This window comes from Ictidomys tridecemlineatus, chromosome 14 (assembly GCF_052094955.1).
Source record: "Ictidomys tridecemlineatus isolate mIctTri1 chromosome 14, mIctTri1.hap1, whole genome shotgun sequence".
Taxonomy (NCBI): domain Eukaryota; kingdom Metazoa; phylum Chordata; class Mammalia; order Rodentia; family Sciuridae; genus Ictidomys; species Ictidomys tridecemlineatus.
The window spans coordinates 17,843,140-17,869,522 of NC_135490.1; positions in this window are offsets into that span (position 1 = coordinate 17,843,140).

Sequence of the window (26,383 nt, forward strand, 5' to 3'; positions counted from 1 at the left end):
AGACTAGACCACTTGGAAGATTGAATCTCCAGCAGTAAAAATAAAATACATAATCTTGAAAATAATGTTGACCATGGAGAAAAGATGTTAAGAGACCATGAACATAACTTCCAAGAAATATGAGATAACATGAAAAGACCAAATTTAAGATTTATTGGGATAGATGAAGGCACAGAGATATAAACCAAAGGAATGCACAATCTTTTCAATGAAGTATTATCAGAATATTTCCCAATCCTAAAGAAATGAAATCAAATACATGAGGTTTACGGGACCCCTAATATACAAAATTACAACAGACCTACACCAAGACACATCATAATGAAAATGCCTAACATACAGAATAAAGATAGAATTTTAAAGGATTCCAGAGAAAAATATCAGATTATGGTTACAGGGAAAACAATTTGGACCTCAGTTGATTTGTCAACACAGACATCAAAACTAGGAAGTCTTAGCAAATATATATTTAAAAAAACAGACATAATACCTTGTATTCTATCAGATCATAATAAAATGAAATTAGAAATCAATGACAAAATTTTTTAAAGGAGCTACTCCAACATCTGGAGACTAAATATTATGCTATTGAATAACAAATGGGTAGCAGAAGAAATCAGGGAGGAAATTTAAAAAAATTCTTAAAGGTAAATGAGAACACCAATACAACATAGCAAAATTGCTGGGACACTATAAAAGCAGTGCTAATGGGACAGTTCATTGCATTGAGCTCATTCATTAAAAGAATAAAAAGTCAAAAAATAAATGACTTAACATTACATCTTAAAGCTCTAGAAAAAGAAGAACAAATCAACACCAAAAGTAGATTACAGGAAATAATTAAAATCAGAGCTGAAATCAATGGAAGTGAAACAAACAACAACAAAAAAAAAAACAATTGAAAAAATTGACAAAATGAGGGTCTGGGGATGTGGCTCGAGCGGTAGCGTGCTCGCTTGGCATGCGTGCGGCCCAGGTTCAATCCTCAGCACCACATACAAACAAAGATGTTGTGTCTGTCGAAAACTAAAAAAAAATAAATATTAAAAATTCTCTCTCTCTCTCTCTCTCTCTCTCTCTCTCTCTCTCTCTCTTCTCTCTCTCTCTCTCTCTCTCTCTCTCTCTCTCTCTCTCTTTCTCAAAAAAAAGAAAGAAAGAAAAAATTGACAAAATGAAAAGCTGGTTATTTGAAAAAAAATTAATAAAATTGATAAACCCTTAGCCACCCTAATGAAAAGAAGGGGAAATAAAATTCAAATTATTAAAATTTGTGATGAAAAGGGAAATATCACAAGGGAAAATAATGAAATACAGAAGTTAATTAGAAACTATTTTGAAAATTTATACTCCATTAAAATAGAAAATCTTAAAGACATCAACAGGGGCTGGAGTTGTAGCTCAGCAGTGGAGCGCTTGCCTTGTACGTGTGAGACACTACGTCCAATTCCCAGAACCACATATAAATAAGCAAATAAAATAAAGGTTCATCAAAGACATCAACAAATTTCCAGAGAAATATGATCTACCCAAACTGAGTCAGGAGGACATACACAATTTAAACACATCAATTTCAAGCAATGAAATAAAAGATGCCAACAAAGAAAAACCCAGGACCAGATGGATTCACAGCTAAGTTCTACAACACCTTCAAAGAAGAACACCAATACTCCTCCAATTATTTCGTGAAATAGAAAAGTAGGGAACACTTCCAAACTCATTCTATGAGGCTAGTATCATCCTGATACCAAAACCAGACAAGACACATTAAGGAAAAAAATCATCAGACCAATATGCCTGATAAACACAGATGCAAAAATTCTCAATAAAATTCTGACAAATCACATACAAAAACATATTTAAAAGATAGTGTATCATGATCAAGTGGGGTTCATTCCAGGGATGTAAGGCTTGTATCACTAAATGTAATACATCACATCAATAGAATTAAATATAAGAATAATATGATCTCAATGGATACAGAAAAAGGATTCGATAAAAATGCAGCACCACTTCATGTTCAAAACACTAGAAAAACTAGAGATAATAGAAATAAACCTCACCATTGTAAAACCTATCTACTCTAAGTCCAAGGCCAACATCATTCTAAATGGAGAAAAATTAAAAGCATTCCCTCTAAAAACTGGAACAAAAAAGGGATGCCATTTTTCACCACTTCTGTTTAACATAAAACATAAAACTGGAAATTCTAGCCAAAGCAATTAGATTGATGAAAGAAATTAAAGAGATACAAATAGGAAAAGAAGAACCCAACTATCACTATTTGCTGATGACATGATTTTATATTTAGAAGATCCAAAAAGGACATTTTTACCCTGTGTATGGGTATGATTGCACAAATGGTGTGACTCTACATCGTGTACAACCAGAGAAATGTAAAGTTTTGCTCCATTTGTGTACAATAAGTCAAAATTTATTCTGCTGTAATGTACAACTAATTAGAACAAATAAAAGAAAAGAACTTCTAGAGCAAATAAATAAATTCAGCAAAGTAACAGGATATAAAATCAACACCTATAAATCAAATGCATTTCTTTACATCAGTGATAAATCATCTAAAAGAGAAATTAGGAAAACTACTCCATTTGCAATAGCCTAAAAAAAAAAAAATACTTGGGAATCAATCTAAAAGAGGTCAAAGAACTCTACAATGAAAACTACAGAACACTGAAGAAAGAAACCAAAGAAGACCTTAAAAGATGGAAAGATCTCCCATGTTCTTGGATAGGCAGAATCAATATTGTCAAAATGGCCATACTACCAAAAGCATTGTACAGATTTAATGCAATTTCTATTAAAATCCCAATGTCATTCTTCATAGAAGTAGAAAAGGCAATCATAAAATTCAGTTGGAAGAATAAGAGACCTAGAATAGCCAAAGCAATCCTTAGCAAGAAGAATGCAGCAAAAGGCATCACAAAACCATACCTTAAACTAGACTACAGAGCTATAGTAACAAAATTGGCATAGTATTGGCACCAAAATAGACATGTAGACCAATGGTACACAATAGAAGACACAGAGACAAACCCACATAAATCCAGTTATCTCATACTAGACAAAGGTGCCAAAAACATACATTGAAGAAAAGATAGTCTCTTCAACAAATGGTGCTGGAAAAATTGGAAATCCATATGCAACAAAATGAAATTAACCCCTATCTCTCACCATGCACAAAACTCAACTCAAAATGGATCAAGGACCTAGGAATTAGGCCAGAGACCCTGTTCCTAATTGAAGAAAAAGTAGGCCCAAATCTTCATTATGTCAGCTTAGGATCTGACTTCCTTAACATGACTCCTAAAGCACAAGTAATAAAAGATTAACATTAAACAGAGACATAAGGTGGGAGGGAAAGGGAGAGAAAAGGGAAATTGCATAGAAATGGAAGGAGATCCTCATTGTTATACAAAATTACATATAAGAGGTTGTGAGGGGAATGGGAAAATAAACAAGGAGAGAAATGAATTACAATAGATGGGGTAGAGAAAGAAGATGGGAGGGCAGGGGAGGGGGGGATAGTAGAGGATAGGAAAGGTAGCAGAATACAACAGTTACTAACATGGCATTATGTAAAAATGTGGATGTGTAACCGATGTGATTCTGCAATCTATATTTGGGGTAAAAATGGGAGTTCATAACCCACTTGAATCTAATGTATGAAATATGATATGTCAAGAGCTTTGTAATATTTTGAACAACCAATAAAAAAAGGATCAATAAATGGGAGAGATTCAAACTAAAAAACCTCTCAGCAAAGGAAATAATAACATGAAGACAGAACCTACAGAATGGGAGAAAATATTTACCATATGCACATCAGATAGGGCAATTATCTCCAGAATACATAAAGAACTCAAAAAACTTAACACCAAAAGAGCAAATAACCTGATCAATAAATGGGCTAAGAAACTGAACAGAAGAGATATAAAGTCAATCAACAAATATATGAAAAAATGTCAACATCTCTAGCAATTAGAGAAATGCAAATCAAAATTTCTCTAAGATTTCATCTCACTCAGGTCAGAATAGCAATTATCAAGAATACAAGCAACAATAAGTGTTGGAGAGAATATAGGGGGAAAGGTACACTCATACATTGCTGGTGGGACTGCAAATTGATGCAACCACTATGGAAAGCAATATGGAGAGTCCTCAAAAAACTTGGAACAGGAGTTTGAGTTGTAGCTCAGTAGTAGAGCGCTTACCTAGCATGTGTGAGGCACTGGGTTCAAATCTCAGCACCACATATAAATAAATAAATAAATACTCATTGACAACTAAAAAAAGAAAAATTTGGAATGAAATCACAATTTGACCAAGCTGTTCCACTCCTTAATTTATACCTAAAGGACTTAAAATCAACATACTACAGAGATACAACCACACCAATGTTTATAGCAGCTCACTTCTCAATAGCTGAACTATGGAACAAACCTAGATGCCTTTCATCAGATGAATAGTTAAAGAAAATGTAGTATAGACACAATGGAATATTATTCAGCCTTAAATAAAAATGAAATTATGGCATTTGCCAGTAAATGGATAAAGTTGGAGAATATCATGCCAATAATAATAATAAGCCAATCCCAAAAAACTAAAGGCCAAACCAATCCCAAAAAACTAAAGGCCAAATATTTTCTCTGATATGCAGATGCTGATGCATAATGGTGGGAGAGGTGGCTAGGAAAGAATGGAGAAACTTCTGATTGGGCAGAGAGAGTGAAGGGAGGGGAGGTAGGTGGAGTAGAAAGAATGGTAGAATGAGATGAACATTATGTTACATGTATGATTGCACAAATGGCGTAACTCTGCAGTGTACAGCCAGAGAAATGAGAAGTTTGCTCCATTTGTGTACAATGAGTTGAATGCATTCTGTTGTCATGTATAACTAATTAGAACAATTTTTTAAAAGATAAAAAATGTTAATTTTATGTAAATAGAATTCCTTCTGTGTCAAAAAAAATAATTGCATTGAGGAGAATTTTTCTATCAAATTATTTCCATCTAGGACTTGCAAATTTTCCTTAATTTCTCCCAAATTATTTGTTAGGTTTGTTACAATACAATTTAAATATAATAAAATTCACCTCTGCAGTGTACTTTTTTTTTTTTAAGAGAGAGTGATGGAGAGAGAGAGAATTTTTTAGTTATCGGCAGACACAACATCGTTGTTTGTATGTGGTGCTGAGGATTGAACCCGGGCCGCACGCACGCCAGACGAGCGCGCTACTGCTTGAGCCACATCCCCAGCCCTGCAGTGTATTTTTCTTTTGAGAGCCAGCCACAGCCAAAGGGGCCCCAGCAAACTTTCAGACTGCCAGCTGATGATTGGCTCACAGCTGCCCCAGCAACATCTAACTGATTGGCTCCTCTGCTGTGATGCTCATTGGGCTGTTTCCCTGCCCTTTCAGACCACAGAGCTGCTCATTGGGAGACTTTTTTGGCTCCACCCATGCGACCCAGCCAATCGGCCTCAAGAGCAGGAGGATTGTGGGAGGGAAAGAGTCTTGTTTTTGTGGGAAGCTGGTGGTGGCAGTTGGGCTCTGAAGGTTTTTCCTGAGGAGCTGTTTTGTTTGGCGTGTGTGGTTCTAAAATAAAGTTAGTTTCTTTTGACAAGTGGCTCCTGAATTGTGCCCAGCCAGACTTCGGCACTTTTCAATAATACTTGACAACTACATAGGCTTGTTCCTGGCCTCATAAATGAGATTTCCAACATTTCCATCACCTCTAAAAAAACTCTTTTCTATCCCTGTAATCAATCCCTGTCTCTGTCGCTCAGCCTGGGCAATCAGTGATCTGATTCCTGGTAGTGTTGTATTGCTTTTTTCACAATGTCATATCAATGGAAACATTTAGCATTTTGTATCTCACTTCTTTATTTTAGCATAATGCTCTTAAGATTCAAACATCTTGTTGCATGCATTAATATTTGCTCCCTTTCAGTGTTTGGATTTTCCACTAATTGGATGTAACATTATTTGTGCATTCATTTATTTACAAGCTAATTGATGGTTGGGTGGTTACCAGTTTGGTAATGTTAATAAAGCTGTTACAAACTTTCAAATATTTGTCTGTGGGTAAACATATGTTTTTATTTGTTTTGTGTAAGAATGCTGAATCTGATGAAAAGTGTATGTTTAAATTTACAAATTCCAAAATATTTCCAAAATGGTTCTCCTTTGTCCTATATTTTTAATAAGCACTTGGTTTTGTTAGTCATTTTGATGTTAGCAATTCTAACATGAGTTTAGAGGTAACTCATAGTTTGACTGCATATTTCCTTTATGACAAATTTTGTTGAGTATCTTTTCATGCGCTTACTTGCAATATCATTTATTCTTTGCTAAAGTGATTTGTGAATAATTCATCTATTTTTGTTGGGTTATTTATTGTCTTATTTATTTGCAAGAATTTTTATATCACATTCTTAATTGATGTGTTTCTAAATATCATGTCCCAGTCTACATATTACATTTTCATCTTATTTATAGTGTTATTCAAAGTGCAAATATTTTTTTCACAGTGAAATTAAGTATATTAAAAAAATAGAAGCTACTCTAATGCCTGGAGACTAAATAATACACTATTAAGTGATCAATGGATAGCAGAAGAAATCAGGAATTATATAAAAAATACTTAAAAGTAAATGAGAACAGCAACACAACATATCAAAATCTCTGGGACACTATGAAGGCAGTTCTAAGAGGAAAATTCATTGCATTGAGCTCATTCAATAAAAGAACAGAAAATTGCCAAATAAATAACCTAACATTACATCTCAAAGCCCTACGCAAAGAATATGAAAAAAATGTTCAACATGTCTAGCAATTAAATAAATGCAAATTAAAACTACACTGAGATTTCATCTCACTCCAGTCAGAATGGCAATTATCAAGAATACAAGCAACAATAAGTGTTAGCAAGAAGGTTGGGGAAAAAGTTCACTAATCCATTGCTGATGGGGCTGCAAATTGGTGCAACCACTCTGGAAACCTATATGGAGAGTCCTCAGAAAACTTGGAATGAAATTATGATATTTGCCAGTAAATGGACGGAACTGGAGAATATCACACTAAGTGAAATAAGCCAATCCTAAAAAGCAAATGCCAAATGTTTTCTCTGATATGCACATGCTAACTCACAATAGTGGGTTGAGGTTAGGGAAGAGTAGAAGTATTTTGGAATAGACAAAGGGGAATGAATGGCAATAGGAAAGATAAGAGAATGAATCAGACATTTTTTCCTAAATGCATATATGATTACATGATCAATGTAATTCTACATCACATACATCCAGAAAAATGAGAAGTTATACTCCATATATGTATAATATTTCAAAATACATTCTAGTATCATGTATAACCTAGTAAGAACAAATAAAAATATTCTAAAATTTTTTAACAAAATTTTTTTAACAGAGAAAAGTTTATACTTTAAACTTTTCTCTGTGCATGGCACACACCTATAATCCCAACTACTTGAAGCTGAGGCAGGAAGATCACAAGTTTGAGGCAATTTAGCAAGACCATTTCTGAAAACAAAGTAAAAGGGCTGAGGATGTAGCTAAGTGATAAACAGCCTTGGGTTCCATCCCCATAACAAAAAAAGTGGGGGGTGGGGGGTTAGACTCGTGCTTTCTTGTGGCTTAAGAGTCATTGATATGACATAAATCAAGACATTCAAGGAAACGAAATAGAGTACTAACTATAGACACACAACCAGATACTGTGTGTTCCTTCAATTCCCTCTCCTATTTAGCACCTAAGCCAAGCAACTTTCCTCACTTACAATCTAAAATAATGTATTATGTATGCATAAAACTTTTCATTTATAAATAATAAAAAGAGTCTGGTTGCAATTGTTTGAAATAATAGTCAGCCAGTGAAAACAAAGAGACAGGCATATTTGAATGATTTTTGTTTATGAAAACCAAATGAAATAGAAGAACATGCAGTGATAGAAGCAGTGGTTTGCCTTTTGTTTATTCACAATTGAGGCAATACACCAAAATTATTATACTGAGCAGAATATACTGTTGGCTAACCTAATTCCATTTCTCCAAGAATAAAAAAATGCAGGCATTCATTCTGTGTACTTGGATTTCTTAGTTAGTATAGGAAAATTTCAAATTAGCTGTATTAATCACAGAACACCTAAAGATATCCATATCTGAATATTTTGTGAAATAAAAAATTATTTTATTTTATCTTTGAATTTTATTTTTAAGGGCATATTTCTTCTTTTGGCTAAAAAAAGTTATTTCTTTGATTGTACTAAGGATTTATTTAAATGGGTAAATTCAAGAAATCATTTGTAGCGAAGAAAAGACTGGAAGCAGAGGACCAGCGAGGAAACCTGGTCTCTTCATACTGATAATGATTGAGAGTATTGGACAGAAAATATTTGGAGGTAAAGCAGAAACTCTTATGGAAATACTGGCTATAGAGAAATAAGAGACAATCAAGGATAACTTAAACCCAGACTATGGCTGTCTGTGTACTGAGAATCTCCTAGGATAAGATAACAAATAGGTCCTTCAGTAGAAGGAAAAAAGCAAAGGGAAAACAGGAAGTAAAAAAAAAAATGTAAGTATGAGAAACATATTAGACATCCAAATGGCATGTTAAGCAAATTAAAACTATACTTAGATTCCATCTCACTCCAGTCAGAATGACAATTATGAAGAATATAAGTAATGATAAATGTTGGTGAGAATAAGAAGGAAAATGTACACTCATACATTGCTGGTGGGACTGCAAATTGGTGCAACCACTCTGGAAAGCAGTATGAAGAGTCCTCAGAACACTTGGAATAGAACCCCCATTTGACCCAGTTATACTACTCCTTGGTATATACTCCAAAGACTTAAAATCAGCATACTATAGTGACACGGCCACATCAATGTTTATAGTAGCTCCATTTGCGTTAGCTAAGCTATGGAACAATTCTGGGTGCCCTTCAACAGATGAATGGATAAAGAAAATGTGGTACATATACACAATAGAGTATTACTCAGCCATAAAGAAAGATGACTTTATGACATTTGCCAGTAAATTGATAGATCTGGAGACTATCACACTAAGCAAAAAAAAAAAAAAAAAAAAAAAAAAAAAAAAGCCAGTCTCCAAAAAACCAAAGATTAAATGTTCTCTCTGATATGCAGATGCTAACACACAATATGGGAGTGGGAGAGAAGAATAGAAGTTCAGAGGCATAGTCAAAGGGGAATGAAGGGAAGGGAGGGGGAATAGGACTAGGAAAGATAGTAGAATGAATTGGACATAACTTTCCTATGTTCGTATATGAATTCATGGCCAGTGTAACTCCACATCATGTACAACCACAAGAATGGGATCCTAATTAGAATAAGTTATACTCCATTTATATATGTCAATTGTACCCTACTGTCATGTGTATCTAAAAAGAACAAATAATAAAAATAATAAATAAATGGCATGTTAGTAGGTGAGTGGATTCTAGAAGAAGGTTGGGCTAGAGCTATACAGGAGTTATTGAAATACAGAGTGTATTCAAAGCCACGAAAATGCCTAAGCAGGGTGTGTAAATGGAAAAGCCCCCAGGTGGCCCAACATTTAAAGGTCAAATGAAGAAACCAAAAGTGACAGAGAATGAGAGAATATCCATTAGGAGAAAACTAAAAACTGCTGACATCCTGTATATGAAGGAAAACCAGAGCTTCAAGAAGAAGAGAGTGGTAGACTGTGTCAAATGATGCTGGCAAGTCAGTATCAGAGAATGATTATTAGGATTTGGAGACTTCATTGGCCAAGCTATCAAGTACAGTCTTGGTGGGAACATAAGCTTGATGAGAAAGAGTGAATTGAGGAGAAAATAGGTAATGGCAAAATAGAGAGAGTTACTACAGAAAACAAAGTTTTGAAGTGAAGAGGAAAGTTTTAAGGGCAATAGCTGAAAGCAAAGGAAGGCTGAAGACAGGATTCTTCCTAAAGACGGATGATGTAAGCATGACATACACTAGGAGGAAGAACTCAGTAAAGGGGAAGAAAGCAAAAATTCAGGACAGAAAAAGGATACACAAGAGGAAAATCTTTGTGAAGGCAAGAGTCCTTGGGATTCAGGATATAAGTGCAGAGGGCTTCCTTGATAAACATTGATGATTAATACTTTGTATGACAAAGTACAGTTGCAAGTACAGAAAGAATGATGGGGTTCCTGATAAGAACATGAGAAAGTTGCAAATGTACTGAGTAAAAGATGAAATAAAAGAGCAAAATACACATACCTGCATAATAAGCAAATGCATCATTAAGGAATGACTTTTTTTTTACTATTTCTCTTTTGAGAAATAATCCCCATTGCTATTTCTTTAATTTTCCAGCTCAAATATACTGGAGGGGCTGAAGTTGTAGCTCAGAGTGCTAGCCTAGCATATGAGAGGCATTGGGTTTGATTCTCAGAACCACATAAAAGTAAACAAATAAAGATCCATTGACAACTAAAAAAAAATTTTAAATACTGGAAATATCTAGTCCTTTTCAGACCAAATTATATGTCTGTTTAAAATAAAACAGACCAAGTAAACAATTTATTTACTGTCATAATTCCACTGATGACTTCCTTTCCAGTGAAGCAAGAATCCATCTTGGATTTAAGGTTAAAAATAAATAAATAAATAAATAAATAAATAGAGAGAAGTTACCTTAAAGCAATTAACATTCAACTATGCTAATAAAGCGGAAATAACCAGGATGAACTCTGGTGTTTCATAAATTAGCAAACATATGGGGTCATAATAGGGGAGCAAAGGAGAGAATGTGAAGAGTATATTATCGAAAGAATAAGGCAGTCAGAAAACCTGAAGCTGTGTCCAGAATTCAAAGGTCTGACAATTTCCTCATAGAAACTGGGAGATTATTAAGTTCCCAACCACTGAAGTTAATGAACTATTTCTTCATAAAACTGATAATTTATGTATTGAGAAAAATATAAAGACACTTAAATGTTACGAAAATATTCACATTATTCCATCATTTCATCATTAGTTCAGAGAATTTGGATGCATTATTATTGTATGCAAACATGTAAGACAAAGTCCTATGAATACATAAAACACTGGGTTTCCTGCTCACAAATGCTTTTATGTAAAACAACCACGATGGTACACAGAGACAAGAGGAACCAAGAAAATAAAGCATCCACACATGCCTTTGAGGGAAGTCATTTTTAATGCTCACAGCAAGCCATAAATATATTATTTTCACATGTACTTGACATACTCTCAGCATACTCCATGAAGTGTGACCTTATTGCCTACTCTAAGCATTCTCATATGAATAAGCATTGTGACTAAACAGCTTTTGCAACATCAAAGATACTTTTTATTTTAGATAAAATTTAAGAAGTATCCAATGATCATTATCAGCTCCATTATTTAGCCAATTAACTAGGCTATTATTGTTTATTTTGTTTCGATTTTTAAGAATTAAATCTACCATTAAGATGATTTTTCTAATAATAATTTATTATGCAAAAGCCAAAGGGCCAAGATTACATTGTCATGAAATAACTTAGATTACAAAGTCAATGAGAAATACGTCTTATGCAACAATAATTAGACTTAATCGTAATTTGTTGCCAAGTAGTCTGCTATAATAAAAAAATGTGTACCTGCAAAATTTTCATAGTAATGCTTTTTAGATAATGAAAATGATAAAACCCACGTGATAATCCTTTGGAGAAAAAAATTACATTTTATAGTTTATTATTTTTCCCCTTATTGACATTTTTTTGAAATTCCAGAAAATAACTCAGAAGGGAAAAACAAATGTCCTGTACATTTCTGCTAAATCACCATAAACTCTGAATATAGTCAATGTGCCCAGCTCTCCTTTTAAATAGATGCATTACACTTCCCTTCAATAAATCTTAGTGAACTGCAACTAGATTTAACTAGATGAAGTTATTTTGTCAGACCTTAATAAATGGGATTATAACATAAAAATCTATGCATTTTCTAATTTAGTACCTCATGTTTAGTGTTTCAAAGAAAGGAAAGAAATTGGGTTGGGGTGTTTCAAAAGGCTAATACTTTATGCCATGGTCACATCATAACTTAAAAGAGATTTCCCTTATTTAGAAGTTATTTAGCTCAAGACAAAAAAAAATAAAAAGCAGCTATGAAAAGCTTAGCTTCAGTTTGGGCCTCATGGAAGTGTGTTCACTATTAAAATGAGCCCTTTTTCCCTTCCTGCCAGTGACATTGTCAGTGGAGATGTATTAATTGCAAGCCATGAAGAGACTGAGGATTTGGGGAATCCTTTGTTGCTCAGCAATTAATCATTCCAGAAAACAGTTTGAGGTGCTGGTCTCTCATCTTACTCCATATGTATGAACCTGAAGAAAAAAATAAAACTAATTGAAAACTCTTAAAAGTCTTTTAATAGTCAAGCTGCCTCTTCTGTCTCTCCTCCTCTCCAATCTGGTTAAAGATTTACAAGGATGACCACAGCTGCCTGGTTTAGGATCCTAAGCAAATTTAAAGGAACAATCAAGTCTCATCCTAAGCAAATTTAAAGGAACAATCAAGGCTCAGGACTCAAGTTCATCTTGCTCATTTGAAAATAACCATTATACCATGTGTCAAAAATGCAGTCAACTTCCTCCCTAAAAAATGCCAAAACTCACTAAACAGAGGTAATAGAGCTTGAAACAATCCCTATGAAGTATTGGAATACTCTTTAGAATGCCAAAATGGCAGTTTCTTCCTGGGTTAGAATAGTGATTAGGTGAAGGTAAAAACCAATTGGGATTATAACTTTACCCTTTACTCAGTTTTCTGAACATGAAATTCTGTACTGAACTGCAAGGAAATGCAAGCAAAAGGCCAACACTATGCTATCAATAGTGTCTGTGTGAGGACTCATTCCTTGCCAATGAAACTATACCCAAAGGATAATGGTGCACTTATTTTACCTATTGCATTTAACATCACTTTTCTGTATCACTATTCACAGTGCCATTTCCATATTATAAAAGAATAACATGCCTTTATTCAAAATGTATCATACTTCCAGCTTCACATAGGCTTAACAAGGTCACATTTCTCAGAGGCTTATGTACAGCAGGTAGCCTGACCACAATGAGTCCTGAGTGTTCTGCTATCTGGATACTTCTACCAGACTGCTTCCACCACTATTTCTCAATAACATGGTATTAGAGGAGTTTATTAGGAAATAGAATGAAAGGATCAATGCAAAATGAGTGGAACAATTAGTCTGTAAAGAGACAACAATATACAGTGTGGACTATATCAAACTCAAGTGTGCACAGGCACGAGTAAGATGTGGGACTCTAGTTCCTCAGATGATGAGCTCTTTGAGGTATTAGTCTCTTGATTCATCACTGGCTCTTCACATGCAGCACAATATTTTGTACCTACATGCTTAATAATGTAATGGAACATGTGACTAAATATCTGATCCCTGTCAACTGGAGAAAAACTTTGGTTAGGTATAGTCAAATGCAGGATTTTCTTCTAGGCTAATCTAGGGTCCTCCACTTTGATTCTGATTATTCTATTTTGGGTGGCCTATCCTATTCTTTTTCAATGGCAAACTGTGTTTATTAGACTTTCTATAGTTGCCTGATTTTAATAGTCCAAACAATAAAACCCTCATGAACTCATATCTAAGGAAATTCAGCCTTTATTCATGAGGATTGGCTGAACTGCAGGTTGGCATGAACTTCCCTGTTGAGCTTTGGGGTCCCTCACGTTCTCCCCTTTTCCATACTGGTGATGTGCTTCCTTATTTTGAATAGGAAAAAGATTTTGTCTTTCCTGCTTTGTTTCTGAAAAGAGACTTCTGGGTTGGAGTTTAAACTAAAAATCAATCCCAACACTGGGCAGAAACAAAGACATTATAAAATTTCCTGAGGTGTACTGTGAAAGCTATTCCCAGGATGGCATTATTCAAAACAAGAAACACATCAACTGATTTATTAGGAAGCCTTCTTTGCTTGCTAATTGCCTGCTGCCTTAATTTAACCACTAGCAGAGAATTTCTCTTTCTAGTGTTTCAAAACTAGAGTTATAACCATCTAATAAACTGAAAAATAATCACCTAGGATTCTCCAGACTCTGCCTCCTCCCACCAATTAAAAACAAACGCTGTAAAAATTAAAATCTATCTCTGACAATCATCCAGATATCCACTTTCAAAATTTGAGGGGAAAAAAATTATTTTAGAAGAAAAAGGATTGGAAGTGCCTCACCCGTGAGGAAGTTCTTTCAATTGTGTCATAGCTCAGCCATAACAGGCTTTCTATCTTCATCAGGCTGTAATGCCTCAAACAGCTATTTATTTCCTCAGAAACAAACACAAAATTGCACCAATTTGCTACAGGCACTTTGAACATTTACAAACGTTACCTACCATTTCTTTTCTTCTCACTTCAGGTCTTCTTGTCATGCTCCTCTGAGATTTAATCACTTCCACAACAAAAACTTTATGTTCCTCTCCCACCTCCTTGGAGGTATAATTTTAGTTTCTTTGTTATCTGCAGGGTTTATCTTTGCTAGCCCATCAAATTTAGTCAAAATGATTTCTTTTTGCTCTTTAGGAAGTTATACTTTTCCTTTGTCATCGGGCCTTGGTGGAAAGTTTAAAGTATTCTACCATGTTATTTCTTTTTCTTTCAGACCACTGGTCTCTTATGGAATCATATAATCCATGTATTTTAATCCATACAGTATTGATGATGATTAGATTGGGTCAGAGACCTATTCACAACATTTTTTTTCAAACATGGGATCTTTGGACTTGTAGAAGTTTTCTAGGATATAGAGTGGCAAAATCTAAGCACAGTAATATCCTCTTTCACAAGGCTCAATACAATCATACCCATGTGTAATGCTTTAGATAAGAGGTGTCCCCCAAAAGATCATGTGTGAGATAATGCAAGAAAGATTGCAGATGGAATTATTGAATTATGAAAGCCTTAACCTAATCAGTGCATTAATTCTCTGATGGAGGTTAACTGAGTGATAACTGTAAGCAGGTAGGTTGTGACTAGAGGAGATCAATCATGGGGGCATGACTTTTGGGTATATATTTGGTGAGGGGAATCAATATCTCTCTCTCTCCCCCTCCCCCTTCCCTACCCCCTCCCCTTTTTCTCTCTCTTCTGGCACCATGTTCTGAGCGCTTCTCTCAGCAACACTCTTCTGCCATGAAGTTCTGCCTCACCTCAGGCCCCAAAGGATAGAGTCAGTCATCTATGACCTCTGAAACTGTGAGCCCCAAAATAAACTTTTCCTCCTCTAATTATTCTTGTTGGGTTTTTTGATCACAGTAGTGAAAAAGCTGGCTAAAAACAGTGACTTTTTGTGCACCCTAAATGTGCCCTTTACAAAATTATGTCTATTCACCACTACGATCCTACAAGGACTACTTTTATTTACATACTATAGGAAGGAACACAGAGGATAGGGAAGTATTAAGTGACTTATCCAAAGCATCAGCTAGTCAAACCATAGACTGTTTTACCAGAAAGCCCATTTCACCACCATATCACCCTGCCTGTCTAATGACCCACAGATATTCCCTGGTCATTTTCCCCCTACACTATAATAGCTCTCATATTCTTAACTCTGAAAGCATAGTGAAATCTGGATGTTAGGCCAGTAGTCTCAAATCTGAGTATGTAAGAATTGTCTGAAGTACAAATTTAAAATGCAGATTCTTGAGCCTTTTCTGCCACATATTCTAATTGTGGGGTTGGACACAATACCTTTATTTTATTCATTTATTTTTATGTGGTGCTGAGGACTGAACACAGCACCTCACCTGTGTGAGGCAAGCCCTCTACCACTGAGCCACAACCCCAGCCCCTTCTTCATCCATTTTTCCAACTTTCTTGCTTGGGTTCACTCATACTAACAAGATCCCATAGGCATCAGTGAGTGGGGGCAATCAATGACACTACCTACCCTTGAACTTTATGAGGCTCTATGAGGGGTTGTGAGAATGGAAACCCTGATAGACCTCTACACAGAAATACCAGTTTGATCTGGTAGGAAAGCACATATATTTATAGAATATTTTTAAAATATTTATTTTTAGTTGTATTTGAACACAATACCTTTATTTTAATGTGGTGCTGAGGATAGAACCTAGGGCCTCTCATGTGCTAGGCGAGCGGTCCACCGCTGAGCCACCCCAACCTGCATTTATATAATATTAAGGAAAATGACAGAAATACCTACCCATGTGATAGCTACAAATTGATGTTCAAAATTGTAGTTAAACGTCATTTTAAATCATAAGAACGAGATTTTTGCTAAGCCTAATAATCATTTGGGGCTCTCTTTCTTTTAATAATTTAACCAAAATGGGATTAAGCAACCAATATCATGTCCTGGAAGGTCCAGAAACCTCCTCTCTGATTTCTATGCATTCTTAACCTTATTTCCTCCAGTTCTAGCTCAGAAGTGAAGCTCTGTCCCACAAGCTAGTCAATCACATGATAATGGGAGTATGGTAAATTTATTGAGGATCATAGAGATTATAGAGAGAAATTAGGCCATGTACTTGAAGCCTCCTGCCAGGTTAGTGGTTCTAGCCCTCTTCTCTGCTTATGCCCAGTTATAGTCCAAAGCCTGTCCTCCTCTCCACCACCCTCCTCATAGCCCACAACCCCCAGTGAAGGATAATACTATTTATTCTTAGGGGTGACTTCTTAACTAGTCAGGCCCAACCTCCCTGAATTCTATGAATAAAATTTTCTCCATACCAGTTACATCAGTAAAGTCTTCCAATAAATTGTAGAATGCTAAAGTATCTAAAGTTCAGAGTATAAATTCAGATACCATTGTTCAATAAATATTGTTTATACATCTACAATTTTAATTGAAACAAGAAGCAATAGCAACTAAATGACTTATTAGTTCTTACTTCCTTGTACAACCTATTTCTATTTTAATATATGTCTATATGGCCTCTCAGCACCAAAAATTGATGACATGTTTGTCCTCTAACAGTTGTTCAGTTACTCAAAGAGGAGACCCTGAGAACACTTGTAGCAGATTTACATTTAATTATAGTCTTAACTCATAGACTGATTTTTATTATATATACAGAAAATCTACCACATTAGAGTAGAGAAGAGGGCTGCTTAGAGGAGTGTCCACTCCTCAAAACAAAACTAGGAAATGCCAGCAACACAGTCTGAAACAGAAAGTCTGAAAACACAGAAAGATCTGGCAATTGAGGATAAGCAAATCCAACATCTTCTTGTTTTGCATTAGACTACTTCTTTGGAACTTAACATTGTTTTTTTATATTTAATGGAGCTCCATAAATAAAATGAGATAAGAATATTAATGGATCTTGTAACTATGAATCAACAAAATATTGAATTTATACTTAGCATTTTTATAAAGCAATTAAATGGATAATACTCTTGAGAAAAATAAAGCAGTTCTTATACTTAAAAAGGTAAGTGCTCATCTATTTGGAAAACAACTATCTGGAATTGGGCCACCTTTTAATATTTCTGAACAGTGATGATAAAGGATACATGTAAGACAAATAAATACATTTCAGAACTACTGCTGATGGATCAATTAGTGCATATCAACAGACACAAAACAGAAACCACATGTCATCCTTGTTGCTGCACCCCTCTCACTGCTATTTATTTACTTAAAGATGGCTTTTATCCACACATGATACTATGGTATATCAAAACCAAACATATTCATAGATGGCCCACATTCTCCTTTGAATGTATATTCCTTACTTTACCCCCAAAGCTTCTCTCTTTTAAGATGGCCTGCAGTCTCCCTGCAATGTATGTCTAAATAAATCTGTGTCTCTGGGGGGTGGGGGGAACTTGTTCATTTTATAAAATAATCACTTTTTTTTCATTTGCTGTTTATTTTCAAAGTCAATCTTTTTTTTTCTTAAATTCTTTAATAGACTTAAGAGATGCTGACATGGAACGATGGTTGCCAGGCAAATCAGCAAACCACTCATATAAAAATTCATGTGCATTTTCTGACATCCTGACAAGCATAATTGACTTGTGGATTGGCACATGCTAGTAACAGAAGCACTGAAGGGAGCAATTGATGTGACAGGAACTTGACTAAGGCTAGTCTGGGAATGCTTCAGGTGGGAAAGAAAGTTAATATGGATGAGAAAAGAGACCATTTCAGTCAATTGTGTGTGATGTGTGCAAAATGAGACATAGAAAAAAAGAATTTCTTGGTACCATAAGCAAGATGAGAGAGTAATCTACACAGAAGATAAATATAAGCCAAGTCTAGAAGCCTATAACCCAGAGTTTTAATTAAATTCAAACTATAATCATCAGCTATTATAAACAAAAAGACAATAATTTTTGATAGAGGCTCATGTTTAAAAGGTTCTCTCTTATACCCTTAAATGATGCAGGATTCTCCAGCATTTCATTAAGTGACTATTGACACTCTAACCTGTGTTAGGGTGGTGATATTCCTTCCTAAGGACTTTCCTGTTTTAGAAAGCTCGTAGTCTCTGGAATATTCTCACACTTGGTAATAACCAACTTGGTAATAGCCTGAGTGCTGTCACTCAGGTCAACCTACATGATACCATGGCCCTTAGACTATACTTATTAAATAAATAAATAAGTCTCACAAGCACTTGCTCTAGGACATTAAATATTCTCACCCTTTCCCCATCTTGGCTATGCTAAAATCTGAAAATGCCTACCCTTTTTCCTTCCTTTCCTCACTTTCCACTCATTCTTCAAGGTGGTAAAATCTGATTATGGATCATTTTTTTTCCTTACCATATTTACCATGGAATTTTCCTAAAAATAAAGATACTGGAACATGTTAATTCTCTAACCAACAGAAAAAAATTAAATCCTCCCATTATCTACCTTTTACACTCATTGTCCTTTTCGTTGAGTCTGTCTCCTTCACTGGCTCCTTTTTGTCCTCCTCCTTCTCTCTAGACACTCTCTATACTTTTGTCTTTTTTTTTCTTCTTCCAGCCTCTGAAATACTGTATGTCTTGGGGTTCCATGCTTTACTCTCTTCTTCTTTGTACCCTTCTTCCTGGGCAACCTCATAGGTTCTCATGATTTTAACTGCCATTCTTAGTTGAATAAACTGATTCTCTGTTATGCACAACAGAGCACTTTCCTCAGCTCTATAAACCTGTTTGTTGTGTTATCTCTACCTCCCTGTTCCAGAGGCTCTTCCAAATCAAGATGTCTATCTAAATCTGAACATTTTATCTTTCCAAATCTGTTTCTTACCCAGAATTCACAATCATCACTGGTCCCACCAACGATGGTACAGACCAGAAGTCTAGAGTCCCTTTTCAGTGTTTGCTCTCCCTCTCCCCACTTCCCTCTTCCAGAACCACCATCTAGTTGGTGTCGTCTGTGGTTATCACCTTGAACTGTTTTCTCCACAGTATCACAGTTTCATCCACAGTATCACATCCTACTTCCAAAGACTTCTTTATCCTTTGTCTAAACTCTTAACTGATCTCCTTCTAATTCTTGCAGAAAATCTTCCATATCACCGTCAGGATGATTGTGCTAAAAGACCAATTAGATTATGTCATTCCAACTGCTTAAAATTCCTCACTTATTTTTTTTTTAATCTAGCAAATTGCCTTTTTTAAAAAAAAAATCTCATTTCACAATCTGGCTCCTGCTATGTTTCCTTCTTTTTCTCCTGTCAATCTATTTTGCACTGTACACGTTGAAAAGTTTAGAGAGAAAATAGAGGCCTGTCCATGAGGATCCCACACCTCGCAAATGTAAAACATTCACATCCATCCTGCACTACCTCTTATCACGGTAGAGGCCGCATCTCTTCTCTTACCTAAGGTGTATTCTTTAGTCCTAGGGCAGAGCTCATGCTCCTTGCTCTAGAGCTCTTATATGGGTTTAACCTCACCCTCGTAACTGAATCTCTCAGATTTAGTGAAGATTCCATAAGCCTTTCCTTGACTACAGATTTCCCTCCAGATATTAGGTTTCTTTTCTCCTTTTCCCCTTCCCCTGTCAAGATTCTTCCAAATACAGCTATTTCCATTTCCTTTTCTAGTTATTACTTTAAGTGTACAAATTTATGGGGTACAGTGCAATCATTTGACACATAAATATAACATGTAATGATCAAATCAGGATAGGTGACATTTCCACCTCTTAAATATATTTTTTTGTAATTTTTGATTAGCATGATAATTGTACACATTGTGTGGTCCAGTGTAATAATTCAATACATATATTGAATATATGTGGATCAAGTCATGGTGATTGATGTTTTCTTCTCCTTATCTTTACATCCTCTATTCCCATTTTCTCATTTCCTTCTCCTCCATCTACTCCCTTAAACATGCAGCTCTATCATTCCATAAGAATGTCACTTACTGTCCTGGAACTTAAGAGATACTTTCTATGCTCAATCTTACTGAACTTCAGATCAGTGCTTGACACTACTGACTATTCCTTCCTTTTTGAAACCCTCTTGGTCTTTAGTTTCCACAACAACATCAGTAACAACAACAACAAAATACCATGGTTTGTCGTCTCTCTTTCTGACTATTCTTTCTCCATCTCCCTTGTAAACTTATTTTCTGCTATCTGACCATTCAATGTGAGAAATTCTTTTAAAGTGTATATGTGGTCGCCAACTTTCCCTTACCATAAAAATACCTGAGATAAATCAACTTACAAAGAGGAAATATTTATTTTGGCTCCCAGTTTCAGAGGTTTTGGCCATGTCATTTAGCCCCTTCATTTTCTGGCCTGTATGAGGCAGTATATCATGGCAGGGCTGCCTGGCATCCAGGAAGCAAAGAGGAGAAGAGGAGGGGTCCCAATGTCCCTTTAGGAGCACACCAGTTATAATCAGAAGACTTCCAAGGAGGTCCCACCTCTTAAAGCTTCCACCATCTCCAAGGGTAGCCCATGCTAGGGACCCAGCCCTTAACACTGGTCCTTAGAGAACCTTATCCAAACTATTGCAGGATGGAATGAAGCCCTGTTTTCTTTTCATGCCATAATCTTTCTGAAATAATCACACCTGCAATTATGCCACCAAAAAAATCAATATGGATGAGCAACTGATTAAGCAAAATGTTGCATATCCATACAGTGGAATACTACCCAGATATAAAAGGGAACCAAGTAGAAATACATACTACAACATAGATAAGCCTTGAAAACATTATACTCAGTAATACACAATCATACTAAGTGATATAAAAAGCTACACATCTTGTATGAACCATTCATGTGAAAAATTAAGACCAGAAAAATCTATAGGACACAGTAGATTAATGCTTGCCTAGGGCTTGGGGTCTGAAATAGTACAGGGATAATAGCTAAAGTGTCTAGGTTTGGGGGCATAGGTAATAAAAACATTCTAAATTTGACTGTAGTGATGGCTGTACATATCTGTGAATATACTGAAAAGCACTAAACTTAAAGTACCTTAAACTTTAAATGTGTGAACAATATGCTTGTAAAATATTTAACTCTTCAAGTTAGTGACAACAAAAAAGTGACCTCAAATTTTATCTCCAATTTCAACTTCTCTGACCTCCAGACTCACATAACAAGTCTTACTTATATGTCTCAAATGTACCCCCAGATCAGCAAACACACACACACACACACACACACACACACACACACACACACACACACACTTTATGGCCTCCTCCCAAGAACCTCCATTCCCAAGTTTTAACTGCTTACACTACCCTGATCTTAGATCATTTATTCAGGCCTCAATCCCATAAGTCATCTCTAAAACCTCCCGTCCTTGCTTTCATTACCAAAGCCAAGTTAACTAAGCCAAGTTAACCAACTGTTTTCTTTCTTCCATTTCAGCTTTTCAACAATTATGTTTTATAATTGGACAATTGCAATACTTATCTGTTCATATCCATTTGCCCTCTCTCACCCACTTTAATCCCATTCTTTAATTCTATTCAGAACTATTAATTTATAATATAAATGTGAACCAGAAAAACATAAAATAAAATATATACATGGGCCAGGTACAGTGGCACATACCTATAATCCCATCGACTCTGTAGGCTGAGACAGAAAGATTGCAAATTCAAGGTTGGCCTCAGCATTTAATGAGACCTTGTCTCAAAATAAAATTAGAAAAGACTAGAGATGTGGCTCTGTGATAAAACACCCCTGGGTTCAATTTTCAGTACCAAATATATAGAAAGCCTTCAAAGAATCTAGGATCCAGTATCCTTAATATGGCCAACAAGAACTTCCAGTACAAGTTCTTTCTTCTCTCTTGAATTATTTCATCACTTGCCTTTTCCTTTGCTTACTTAATACTCTTCCTTCAGGCTTAGCTTTTTAGAGAATACTACCCTGGCTCCCTGATGAAGCAATTTTGTGTTCTTATATAACACCATTCTCTTCATCCTCATTCCTACCTTCACCATAAAATCATGTCTCCTTTTGGTTAAGATTAGACAGCTATCTCTATTACAGATTTTGCCTTTTTGGTTTTGGTTTTGGTTTGTAGTGTTACTGTTGATTGTTGTTTTGTAATTTTTATATTATTGCAAGTGCCTAACAAAGTATTCAGACCACAGTAGTAGATTCTTAGTAAATATTTCTTAACTGATAATTACTTAAGAGAGAAAAAAAAACTCATTTTACTTAGGAAAATTTCTGTGCTCCCTTCTGAACCTCTCAGAGGCAAGATTTGCCAGAGTAAGCATAGCAGTGATTGAGAATTGCTTTCAAGGTTTGGATACTTAGGGCTTTTGTTTGGCTAAATAGGATATACAGAAATGATTTGATTGACATACAAAGGTGATTTGGATACTACAGATATGACTGAGGAACTGTGGGCTGGGGAGATGAAAGAAATGAATCGCCTTTATCAATTAGAGAAATGCAAATCAAAACTACTCTAATATTTCATCTCATTCCAGTCAGAATGGCAGCTATTAAGAATACAAACAATAAGTGTTGGCGAGGATGTGGGGGAAAAGGCACACTCGTCCATTGCTAGTGAGACTGAAAATTGGTACAGCCAATTTGAAAAGCAGAAAACTTGGGATGGAACCACCAATTGACCAGCTATCCCATTCCTCAGTTTATACCCAAAGGACTTAAAAACAGCTTACTACAGGGACACAGCCATATGAATATTTATAACAGCACAATTCACAATAGCTAAATTGTGGAACTAACCCACATGCCCTTCAGTAGATGAATGGATAGGGAAACTTTGGTATATATACACAATGGAACATTACTCAGCATTAAAAGAGAGTAAAATCATGACATTTGCAGGTAAATGGATGAAGTTGGAGAATATAATCCTAAGTGAAGCAAACCAATCTCAAAAAAACCAAAGGCTGAATGTTTTCTTTGATATGAGGATGCTGACTCATAATGGCAATGGTGGTGGGGGGGGAAACATGGGAGAAATAGAGGAACTTTAGATAGAGCAAAGGGGAGGGATTGGAAGGAAGGGGGAATGAGGGTAGGAATGATGGTGGAATGAGTTACACGTCATTATCTTAAGTACATGTACGAATGTGTGAAAATACTTTGTGTACAATGAGTAACTTGAAAAATTGTGCTCTATATGTGTAATATGAAATGAATTGCATTCTACCATCATATATAACAAATTAGAATAAATAAATAACAATAAAAATAAATTAAATAAAATAAAATTTTATTGGGACACACAAAAAAAAGGGGAGAGAGAAACCTCTGGTGAGAACATCTAATGGAAATTTTTTTTATGATGCATTACCTTGTGGTGTCCAATGCAAATACTTTTCTACCCCCCATTAAACTTTCAGTAACATTTAATTAACTTGCTAATGAGCAGTGGAATTGTATCTGGTTTGGGCAGGGACAAGCCAGAAGAGGATGAAATAAATTGCTGAGTTCTTCTTTGAAATGGATGCAGATGAGAATAAAGCAGCTCCCAGTAACTTGAACACATCAAGAATAAGAGTTTGAATAATTCTTCTCACTCAGCCTTTTGGTGATACTAAATGTAGGCCTACGTACTTACTCTTGGATGTGTTTGAGTTACTGGGAACTGCTTTATTCTCATCCTACATCGACTTCAAAGAAGCAATTTATTTCATCCTCTTCCAGCATGTCCCCATCTCTCTGACTTCCAACTACCTCACATTATCACAGATTGGTAATGTGGTATACCGTAAGTTAAACACTTCAAATAGAGTGGCTTGACCACATATGTAAGGTTGTTTTGCTCCCAATAACCAGAGGGCATTTCCAAAAATGTTCTATAGACACCACTTAACTTGTATTTTTGTATCAGTTTTTGTCTCTATAACAGTGAATAATTAAGGACTAGGGGCTTGTGAATTCTTTAGGTTTGTGAAAGTGTTAAGCAGTGGAGTTTACAAGTGTACAATGAAGATGCAACTGATTGCATTGATTCTTGAGAATTTGAATGATCTATTTCAGGAATTAACAGCATTTTGATGGGATAAATGGGCAGGAAAATTATACTTGCTTACTTTGTACCAAAACTACGGCATGATTTAGATTCATGAATACATTAATTCTAAAGGCTATGCTTAAGAGGTAGAATGAAAAAACAGTTGTGTAGCACTTAAAATGTCATTTGTGATTTTTATAAACAGAAATTCCTTTATATTCATTTTGCCTCACAGTATTGCTATGAGCCAATCTCTTTATCTTGACAGTATGTTTGAGTCCACTGATGGAGAGGTGAAATAAACTGCTAGCATCACTAGCAAGTGAGTGAGATGACTAGACTACATACTTGTTTTATCTGGCTTACTAGTTTTGTATTTTTCCCATCGCATCACATTGGTTTCACAGGTCATACACCTTGCTCATCAAGCAAAAACCTTGAAATTTCAGGATGATCCTGATTCACTCATTGAGAAATATCCAAGTACACCAAAGTATTTTTCCTTGTTTATCTTATCATATATTCAACTTCTTAGGAATGAAGGCAAGTATGGCTTCCAATTTTACCAATGATGAAAACTCAATGCAGAGAAGTGAAATGATGTTCAGGACCACATGGCTGAAGAACCAAAGGTTAAAATCTACATATGGTTTTCCTGAATTACAGTTTTATATGCATTGTTTATACTAAAGAATGTGTGTTTCTAAAGACAATGTGTTTCATAGCTTGGCTTTCTAAAAGACAGAAGGGATCGTTTTTGTATTGTGCACACTAAAAAATAAAGCAAGTTTCTTTGTCTTGATAAAAAAAAAGAGAGAGGGGGAGGCCTTTTTCTTATACAAGCATAGTATCAATTTTTCATAATATGTAACTATAGGATAGATTGAGGAAAAATTATTTCCAAAGTACATCAATTTTATAACATGCAATTGTATAATGGAAGCAAAAGAAAACTATTTACAAAGTTTTTTAATATAATGCACCAAAGAAAATAATTAAAAATCCAATTTTTATAACATTATCTCTAAATACACATTCAGTAAGCTAATGTGTTTTAGATTTCTAAAATTATAAAAGACAGAGAGAAAGGAAATGAACCAATTCATACAACTATAAAAAAAAAAATATCTTCTCAAGCACAGGATCTAGCAGCTCAATAAAGACATTACTAACAGAAAAGAAACTTTTGGAAAGAATCCTATAGCCTAGAGGAGAAGATATTTCCCAGCAAAGCAAAATAAATGTTTCAACAAATATTTAACAAAGCAACAACGTACCTATTTTAAATACTCCAAATGTTTGCATTTTTAATGCAAGAAAAAAAATCCTATATCCCATTGGAAATGTGTCTTTTCAGTTCCCAAACATTAAAGTTTTTTCTTCATTCACTCTCAATTAAAACTTGGTGCAAAAAAAAAAAAAAAAGAAAGAAAGAAAGAAAAGAAAACTTGGTGCATATGATCAGAGATTCACAAAACTCTTGGCTCTTCCTTTGCCTGTATAATGTAACAAAGGTTTCAGGGTCGGTTGAAGATTTCCATCAGGACTGTTCGAAAAGCTTCCGGCTCCATTAAAATGAAAAATGTCATCAAAATGTATAGTTCTTGACACTGAAAATGTTTTACAGTTATCACCCATCCAAATAGATGCCAGGCAGAATTGTTTAAAGGAACTGCTGAGTTACTTCTCAGATAAAGTAGAGTGACAGCTGATATAAATAGCTCCATTATTTACATATTTCTCCTACATTGCTCCAGAAATGAACAAGTAAGAATCTCGTGTTATTTTGTTTGCTTTTTTCCTCCATTAAAGGCTTTTCCTCAACCTTGTTTAGGACTTTCCCCTGAAGAATGAATTCACATCTCAAATTAATTAGTAGGTAAATCTTCAGCAATGTAA